Source organism: Gavia stellata, chromosome 1, assembly GCF_030936135.1.
Source record: "Gavia stellata isolate bGavSte3 chromosome 1, bGavSte3.hap2, whole genome shotgun sequence".
In the NCBI taxonomy this organism is placed as follows: Eukaryota; Metazoa; Chordata; class Aves; order Gaviiformes; family Gaviidae; genus Gavia; species Gavia stellata.
In genome coordinates this window covers 78,921,225-78,931,576 of record NC_082594.1, presented here as the reverse complement: position 1 = coordinate 78,931,576, position 10,352 = coordinate 78,921,225, and positions in this window count along the sequence as shown.

Here is a 10,352-nt window from a genome sequence, read left to right as displayed (position 1 = left end):
TCTGGGTAACAGTGTTACATATTGATTTTTTTTTTTTTCTCTGAACATCAGGAGCTACTTTTTTACTGTGAGAGTGACTGAGCACTGGCACAGGTTTCCCAGAGAGGTTGTAGAGTCTCCCTCCATGGAGATACTCAAAAGCCATCTAGACATGGTCCTGGGCAACAACCTTTAGGTGTCCCTACTTGAGCAGAGGTGTTGGACCAAATGACCTCCAGAGGTCCATTCCAACCTCAACCAATCTATGATCCTGTGATCTTCCTTTAAGGGCAATTCAATTTTTCTTCCCATGGATTTAAAATAACAGTATGTCCCTTTCACTTTCATCACCTGGAAGTATCAAAAAGGAGGGAGAAACAAACAAACAAAAAGTTTTATTACAAGTTTGTATAATGATGATCAGTCACTTGAAAAGTTAGGGGATGGATAATTAAAGACTGAGACTAAACAGAACTATTGTTACTACAGTTCTGTTTAAAGGAAGGTGGTTGCAAGAAATGTACTATATATGGCCAAATGAAATGGAAGTAAATATTTTAAAGACTACTGACATAATTTTTATTTCAGATTTTTTATTAAGTATTAGTGAAATAAAACTGATTGAGTGCAATGGTGTGAAGCTACAATACAAATTTCAAACAATGGTAGAACTAGAACCTGTTTTCCATAAAATTAGAAGCCATCACAACTAAAAACAAAAGTGTAAATAGTGAAGTAATAAGCTACATAAGGGCACAAGAAATTCAGATCTGTTATTCTCAGCATAAACTGTAAATTAATTTGAAAGTAGAATTCGTTAAAGAACATGTATCTGAAAGACAAAGCTTTGATGATAGCACAGAAACTAAGTAACCTGAGTTTATTAATTTTCAAAGCAAGTGTTTTCAATAGATGAGCTTGACAAAGAAAATTAACGTATTAGAATTTCCACTATGGAAATTGGAGCTGGGACAGAGCAATCACAGCAATAACACTAAAAAATCACTGTCTTGGCAGCTTCATTGTCTTTTAGAGTTTGGACTTTTCAGTGCTTTTAAATATTAGCATAGTATTACTGCAACAGAGTTCTTAGTTTGTTAACTTTGAAATATTACCACAGTATGCTATGAGTTAATTTTTTAAAAAAAAGGAGTTAAAGAGTTATCAAAACTTTTGTGCTTGTTATGATATGATGTTCTGGACTGAAACATCAGACTTTTTTTTTTCCAAATAACTCAGAGTTAAAAACAAATAAGAGTCCATTTGATGCAGCGTTTTTTGTGAAAAATTATCTCATGGAGAATTTAGTTTAAACCCTTTGCTGAAAACTTTTTACCTAGTTGTTTATGGTTTAGTATTTGAAATATATAGGCAGGAAATCAACAAAATCGGAGAAAAGAAGAAATAACTCAGAGTTTGTGGTAGTGCAACCCTTTTTGTTTGAAATATGAAATATGTAATCAATATTACAGAATATGAGAACAGCACTTACTTACATTTTTTAGTATTGCCAGTGTATATCTGATGTACAGAAATACAACTATCTTGTTGCAAGAATTTAAGAAAGGTAATTCTTACAAATATGCTGAAATTGTTATGAGACTTCAATATGCCAGGAAATCAGAGCCAGGGAAATAATGAATCATGACTCCTGGATGGATATCTCCAGTGCATATGGGAGACAATATTAAATTCCAAAAAGAAAGTGATTAGCAACTTGCCAAGGTGATAGTATATCATCCCTTTGGGGGGCACACTTGAAGGAAAGTAGCAGCTGTCTAAACAAAGGCAAAAAAGATATTTGATTTTCTTGTTCTACGAATCAGTAAAAATAATGCTGATAAAACATATGTGCACTTTCCCACCACTTTAAAAATGCATAATTATATAGAGCAGCAAGCAAAACCTTTAGAAGATGGATTTTTCTCTCTCATGCCAAAGAAGGCATTATGGAAGGAATTATTCTGAAGAATAAAAGTGTAAGTCAGATCAGACAGGAATTACTGACATATCTTCAATATGTAGTAGAATAATCTCTGCCAAAGGGATTTAATTGTCTGCCCTGACCTCCATCTGTTCTATTAATTGACTGCATTAGTTTGTGGTATGTATTTTTGGTTGGTATTTTATTAGTGGGATTTCTTAAGATGATATAATAGTAGCACGCAGGAAGCCATAACTCCTGCCATGTGACAAGGCATTTTTTTTCTCAATCCTGACCTAAATCAGTTGACTGAGGACAAGAAAAAATAGATCAGTTCTTCCTAGATAACTTGGCAGCTGCAAATTGTCTTCTATTCTATTGTTTCTGCAATGTCATCGCATATGAATATGATAAAAGAAAAAAAAAAAACAAAACAAAACCAGAAATCCTTTGTGAAATAACTGAAATAAATTCCCTTTACAAAATAAAAATCAATTTGACATTGATTGGATTGATGGGCATATATCTCTCTGTATATATCTTACATATATGTATAAAGAGATGAAGGGAAGCTAAAAACAAAGGACCAGGGAGAAGAAAAGATCCATAGGAAAGAATTATGATTTGGAGACAAGAACAAGCTAGTGGTGTGCACTCTGGTGAGAAAGGTTTGAGAATTAGACAGGGGACTGTGACGGCCGTGTGCAAAAGAGGAAAAGGATGGAAGATACTTTTATAACAGGACCCATTTTCAAGTAGGGGAGAACAAGAATAAGACAGGTCTTGGAGATGTAGTGGAGCATAATATTTTGTCACAAAATCATATTATTAGAAATTATTTCTCCTCATTATGAAAGCTGCTAGTGTATTTGTTTTCCTTGTTCTGTTCTCTTTTTTCAACTGTGATCAGAAATTTATACTATGTATGTGTGATTTATACCAGTTAGTGTGCGTGTTGCTGTATGTATGTGTTATATGGTCAAAAAAATCTGTGAAAAATCATAGGATTCATTTTGCTATCTGTCTGTAATTTTGAAAATACCCATGTAGTTTTGCAGTCCTGTGAAAACAGGTGGAGTGTGCTAAACAGTATGTTGATAATAGTGTTGCATGGGTCCTGTTAGAAATAGTAGTTATTGCATCAAAAAAGTAATCAGAAATGTGTTTCCTGTCAAGTTGAGAGACAGAAGCAAAATAACTATACATTTCTAACATAATACTGTTTTTTCTCAAACCTATCTGTTCTGTGCTAGTAAAGACTAATGTTAGGTGTAGATGCTGAAAATTAATGGATAAACTTGTTCACTGAGATATGATTTTGCTTCAAGAAAGATACTATGCAGCAGAGTTTTCAAAATAACACAGAGATAGTTATGGAAATTATAACGAGAGGAGGAGGAGGAGGAGGAGGATTAAAGGAATTGAATGGTAGATGAGAAGATAGCTGAAGTTTAGTCTAAACTTTGTATACGGAATTTCTTACCAATGGATGCTGCATCATCTTTAATCAACCATCAGCAGAACTAGTGAAAGACAAAAACTATTAGAAACTCAAAGCAGAATATGCTCTTCCTGGTTTTAGTCACGAGGACTTGGTTCACGTATGAAACTAAAAGGAAAATTAAAAGTTTCTTAACTTTGTGTATCACAGTTATAGAGATAATTCTGTATATATTGGTAAGAGGGGAAAGAAGGAGTCACCTTGTTGTACTTCAACTATCAGACAGGTAGCTGTCTAATCTAGGCTAATGACTTGGACTCCTTAAACATAGTCTTCAAGATGTTTTCACGGTGGTTGGCTTCAATTAATTTTTAATGTCAAATACCTACATTACAGTAGGAAGAATTGCTGCCTGAAGTATATGCAGGTTTAGACAGTATAACTGACTTTTTCATACAAAGTTACTGAGACAAACATGAGTTTTAGTGATGTGTCCAAAGCATAGCACAGCTTGCACCTCTATAGTGAAAATCTTTCTTACCTAAAAAAAAAAGGGAAAAAAAAAAAAAAGAAAAATATTTGCCTTATTTGTACTGTCTGTTGAGGAGATCTTCCGGCCTGGCCTATTCCCTGGTCGTGCCTGTGCATTGGCTGGAAGGTGACACAGCTACACAGTATGAATACTGTGGCAGGACAGTGCTGGAGACCATGCTCTACCCCTGTTTAGTTTACTGCTTACATCTAAATTCCAGTGCTTAGTGCACTGGCCTAAAAACAGACTAAGATCTGGATCCATAATGGGACTTCTGTATGGTAATATTCTGCTTAGCTTTTAGGGTTCCACAGTATATAATATAATCCACAACTCCCAGTACTTATGTCAACTAGAAAGTTAAGAATTTCACACTTCATTATGAATTCACCATAGACAGGACATTAAGCAGAGTATATGACATGGACTCTTTTCCAGGCGAGTTTTTAAGCTCAGTGTTTGTTAGGGAAAGTGGAAGGCAGGAGGCAGCATAGGAATGGTTGCCTCGTTATTGTCTCCTAAGATCTAGTGAGTGATTCTGGTGATCCCATCCTTTGTAACATTTTGTGGAGACTTGTACTCCTGAGACAAACTCTCCTCTTAAATACAAGGGGCTCAAGACAGCAATTAGCAGGAGAAAGCCCATTAAGTTAAGAAGGAGAGCAGCATGGGAACATGCTGTTGGAGGACATTCTTCCCTTCTGCTGGTGAAGTTGTCCACTTTCTAGCAAAGACAGACAGGAGGAAGAGTAAGCTGGAAAAAGTTTGATGATGTGGTAGCATAGTAAAGATAATCCCCCCGCCCAGTATTCTCCTAGAGAAGCTGGCGGCCTGTGGTTTAGACAGGTACACTCTTCGCTGGGTAAAAAACTGGCTGGATGGCCGAGCCCAGAGAGTTGTAGTGAATGGGGTAAAATCCAGCTGGCGGCCGGTCACAAGCGGAGTCCCCCAGGGCTCAGTTTTGGGACCGGTCTTGTTTAATGTCTTTATTGATGATCTGGATGAGGGGATAGAGTGCACCCTCAGCAAGTTTGCAGACGACACCAAGTTGGGAGGGAGTGTTGATCTGCTTGAGGGTAGGAAGGTTCTGCAGAGGGATCTGGACAGGCTGGATCGATGGGCCCAGGCCAACCGGATGAAGTTCAATAAGGCCAAGTGCCGGGTTCTACACTTCGGCCACAACAACCCCAGGCAACGCTACAGGCTTGGGGATGAGTGGCTGGAAAGCTGCCCTGCAGAAAAGGACCTGGGGGTGTTGATTGACAGCCGGCTGAATATGAGTCAGCAGTGTGCCCAGGTGGCCAAGAAAGCCAACGGCATCCTGGCTTGTATCAGAAATAGTGTGGCCAGCAGGAGCAGGGAGGTGATCATGCCTCTGTACTCGGCTCTGGTGAGGCCGCACCTCGAATCCTGTGTTCAGTTTTGGGCCCCTCACTACAAGAAAGACATCGAGGTGCTGGAGGGTGTCCAGAGAAGGGCGACGAAGCTGGTGAGGGGTCTGGAGCACAAGTCTTATGAGGAGCGGCTGAGGGAGCTGGGGTTGTTCAGTCTGGAGAAGAGGAGGCTGAGGGGAGACCTTATCGCTCTCTACAACTACCTGAAAGGGGGTTGCAGAGAGGTGGGTGTTGGTCTCTTCTCCCAAGTGACGAGTGACAGGACTAGAGGAAATGGCCTCAAGTTGCGCCAGGGGAGGTTCAGGCTAGATATTAGGAGAAAGTTCTTTACTGAGAGAGTAGTGAAACATTGGAATAGGCTGCCCAGGGAGGTGGTAGAGTCACCCTCCCTGGAGGTATTCAAGGAGCGTGTGGATGTGGCATTGTGGGATGTAGTTTGATGGGCATGGAGCTGTGTGGTGTTGGGTGGGTTGGTTTTTGGTGTGTTGTGGTTTGTTGTTGTTGTGTGGTGTGGTTTTTGTTTTTTTGTTGTTGTTGTTTTGTTTTTTTTTTTGGTTGGACTTGATGATCTTACAGGTCTTTTCCAACCTTAGTGATTCTGTGATTCTGTGATAATCCCCAGTCCCAATTTGTATTTCATGAAATGACTCTCCTACAAACTGCATAAGCCTTGCTTGAAAGTGAGAATGTCTGGGGGAGTGTCAGCTTTATGTGGCTGCAAAGTTACAGTTTTCTCATAGTCCAAGGGTGAGAATCTCAGAGCAAAACTCTTTCAGTTTAGGATTGACAGTGCTGCACACAGTCCTCATAGCCATCCCACTCTTATTTGAAATCTAATATTTGTAACTTGGAAGATGGGAGGTGTGGGTTTAGACTTCTTCAGCTTAACAAGGGTAGTCACCCAACTCTCCCATTTCTAGGACGAGTGTGCAATTTTGACATTATCATATGAATGAAGGCAGTATCACCACTTGGCAACTGAACTAGGTAATGCAATAAAAATGTCATGCTTGTGTCTCCTGTGTAATTCAGTTCTAGGAATGCTCTAGAAATAGAGCAGCAACTGGGTTTTTTTGGCCATGTAATATATTGGGGGGGGGGGGGGGGGGGGGGGGGCGCTACATACCCAGCTGGTTTAAATTGCTTTTCCCACCCTGTTTTTTGGTTATTGTAATATTTTTAATGTTTCCTCTTCTTAGACTGGAATGACATCAGGAAGATGTCAAATTCTAATCATTAAATAGCCTCAAGAGATCAAATTGCCTACAGTCCCTCAGACAGTTTCTCAGTTGGTTCAGACAAGAGTCCTTGCCCCCTCCTTCAGGAGGGCATGCACATAGGCTTAATGGTGAAGACAGAAAGAGAGGAATGAGACCTGTGAGTTTCCCTGTTTAATATTTAGACAAAACCTGATAGATTCCCTTAAGAATTTTCCTTTTCAGTCATTTGACCTCTCTTACTGGAGAGAAGTTAGGCCCATTCCATGTTAGAAATCTTTAATTTTTCTATGTCTTGCAGTGGTAATAGGTAAAAACTTTGATATTTTTGAAGGTTTATTCACATTATAAAGGTCTATTCTGCAAACCTAAAAAAAAAGGTATAAAATAATGATTTTTGTATGCATGTTTTCCTTTTTTTTATATCCATAAATTCTTTTTTTACTTCAGACATAAGAAATTTTACTCCACAGGAGATTTTGCCTTACAGAATCTCAGGGCTGAACACCGTCTTTCAGAATATAACCTTTTGTTTTGGAGTAACACATCTGAATTTAAGAAAACAGAGGTGCAGAAAAGAAATAAAGAGAGGCTCAGAGAGTGTTACATTTCTTTTACAAGGTCATATCAGAAGTAAAAGCTGGAAATGAAGTCAACAGTTGTGCTAGACTGTACTGATGGTATTTTTTGTACATTTGCCTAAAATACGTACTTGAAGAGTAGTATTTTCTTAAGACTTTGCAGCCACAATCAGAAAAAGACTATCAAATAAATAAATGTATCTTGTGATCATTGTCCATTTTAAGCATTGGACTCTTTCTGACAAAAAAGACTTAGTACTCTGTCACACTACCTTGCAATCAGAGTTAATTGCTTCTTTATTATTTGAGAGTGTGTCATGACCTTTCTTGCATTATACCTTCACACATCTGAACGGCTACAGTGTCCATTCAGCCGTAAGAAGCTTAAATTCATGTCATGAATGGTCAAGTTTCGAACTGAGTAGAACACATCTGGAATTTTGGGATAACTAGTAATTTAAAGTTTATGTTTATAAACAGTTTATGCCATGTTTTTTCCCTCCTAATATTGATACCTCAGATTTATTTGCAATCTTCATCAATTTATCTCAAGAAGCAGAAGGTATCATGAAAATTTTCTAATCACTGAAATTTTTCCATGCTTCTTATGTGCAATACCAGTTGAAATTAGAGTTCAAAAGTCAGTGAGAGAAGTGCAACTGTCTTAACTGAGCATTTCCACTTGTTCTTGGGTCCTCCTGGCCATAATGGTTTTTTGTCATTTTAAATACAGGGGTAAAGATAAGGGAAGATCATATCTATGATTGTTCAACAACAGCTTTTTATAATTAGAGCCAAACACCTGATTTTTTACAGAATGTTTAAGAAGTGTATTTCTCTGTTTTTTTCTTGAAAAGGAGTGATTACATTTTTTCTTTCCCTCCACTTGCTTTTCAAATTGTTTTCATTATTGAGAGAATTGCAGTTTAAAAAAAAAATGTAAGGACCACACAGCCTTTTAATATAATCCCATTGTTCTTTTTGATAGTGTATGAGACTTAGAAATTCAGAATAAGAGTGGTAGCTGCAGGCAAGAAGCAATGATATGAAATAAACATGTGTCCATTTTCTGAAAAGTAAACGGTGATTGTAGTTTCTAACTTGAGGGATCTACTGACTGAGTGTCTGAGTCTATCTAAGAGAAATTCATAGGAGGGTAAATGCATCATGTTATTTGAAAAAAATAAAACCAGTTAATTTAATATTTGTATATAATTTGTATTGCTTTTCAGGCTTTATTTCCATATTTAAAAAAAATAATATAAATTATCTACCTTTGTCCTCAGTTATTTCTAACCATAAATCTAAGATCAACTTCAAGGTCCGTAATGAAGTTTGTATGTTTGGCATTTATTTTCACTCTAAGAAAGGATACATCATTGTTCTTAAATTTGTATCGCTGATATTTTACTTTCTTTTCATTTCTAATCTTTAAATCTTCAAGACAATGTTAACAGTGAATTAATAAGAGATACATTAGAATCGGATGTAAAAGACAAGTGACAGCATTCTGAATCACTAAAAGCCCCTTCAATCCCTATTACCTGCTGAATTGCTGTGACTGAACAGCAATGTACTACCACAGAAGTCATGCTGACATATAACTTGGCTAATCCATTAATAATGTAGATATGTAGTTCAGATACTCATCCCTAGTGAGGTTTATAATGCTAAGTTAAGTTAGGTTTATTAGTCTGGATTTGGTTGGGGGGGGGGGGTTGTTTTTGGTTTGTTTTTTTTTAAGAATAATTTAATAATATGTTTTTAAAAGCTATGTTTACAAAAATCCAACAAAATAAACAGACAGGTTCTATCAGGAAAAATAATTTCTCATAAGACTCTGCTGCATGTTAATTTGAAGCCATGCATTACTATAGTTACAATTCTGAGATTTAAAAATATATATGATTTGCCAATTTCAGTTAATAAACTTCTCACCAACCTTCTAAGTAATCCAGTCCAGAAACTGCACATTAGTTCATGACTGATGTTCCTTTGTGTTGTTCACTATGATTTTGTCTGACTTTTCTGAATGACTTTATGTAGCATGAGGAAGAATGAAGCTTTGCTCATTTCAACGTATCAAGAAAATATTCCTAGAAGCTAGGGAAAAAAACAAACCTAAAGAAATTATAACTAATTTTTTATTTGAAAGCTGGTAGACAAAACCAGTATGCATTTAGATATTTGGAAGAAATGTTCTTTTGTTATTGAGCAAACATTTCAAATACAGTGACGATTAAGAGGTTGCACTGTGGAATATGAGGTAGAGGTGCATTTAAACCTGCTTTGGGAAGAGCTTTTACAGAAAACAACTGTGTAATTAGTTTTCTGTTAAAGTTCCAAATTATATATATGTATTGCTAAAATCAATACTGTAGGTATATTCACAAATTGCTATGTCTTGGGTGGTTCTTATTTACAGTCTCCTGCCACTACATTAATTTATTATAGAGTTTTATGTATGTTTAAAACAGGATAATTTTTTAAAATTACTTTTATTTAAAAAAACCCAACAAACATCCTCCACCCCAACAAAACAAACAAACAACAAATCCGAAACCAACATAAAACCACTTTACTTCATAACTTTCAAAACGATATCTTTCAAGGGGAGGGAGAAAAGGGAAAGAAGAAAAGCCACGGTTCATGTTCTTGGTAAATGAAACATTTTTGAAATCCCCATATTCTGCGAAATGCATTAAATACTGTACAAAATATCACTGTGAGGAGAATCTGAAGTCTTATTGGTTACATTATTTGTTATTTTTGTTCTGGTGACTAGCCAGTGACACTTAGGGTTCAGCTAATCAAGCCGACTATGCTTTCAGAGCATATGTCTAAAGAGGGGGATGTGGGTGTTTAACCCTGATTCTGTATTGAGATGAGACCTATGTACACATCAGAAACCTTGCCCCAGGGAATTTGAGGACAAGGGAGGGACAGAGACTGAAGGTGGTCAGCAACTGAAAGCTCAGGTACACAGTAGTGCACTAGTTGGTTTAGATAAAGCCTGAGAACCTCCAGGAAATCTGTGCAGTCCTCAGTCTCCTGTGCTCATATAATCTATATTTGTGTTTGGTTTTGTTGTGAATGTCCATGACCTGGACAAGCAGGTCAAAAAAACTTGAAATCACTTTAGAGTTTGCTATTCGACCCTGGAGCAAAGAGGACTTTTAAGCCGTTTTTCCCCAGCTGGTGCAGAATTTGTATAGAGCTACTGACATACTCAACTGCTCAGGTTGAAGAAGTGCTAACTGCAGATCCTGGAAACCATCAGGTTA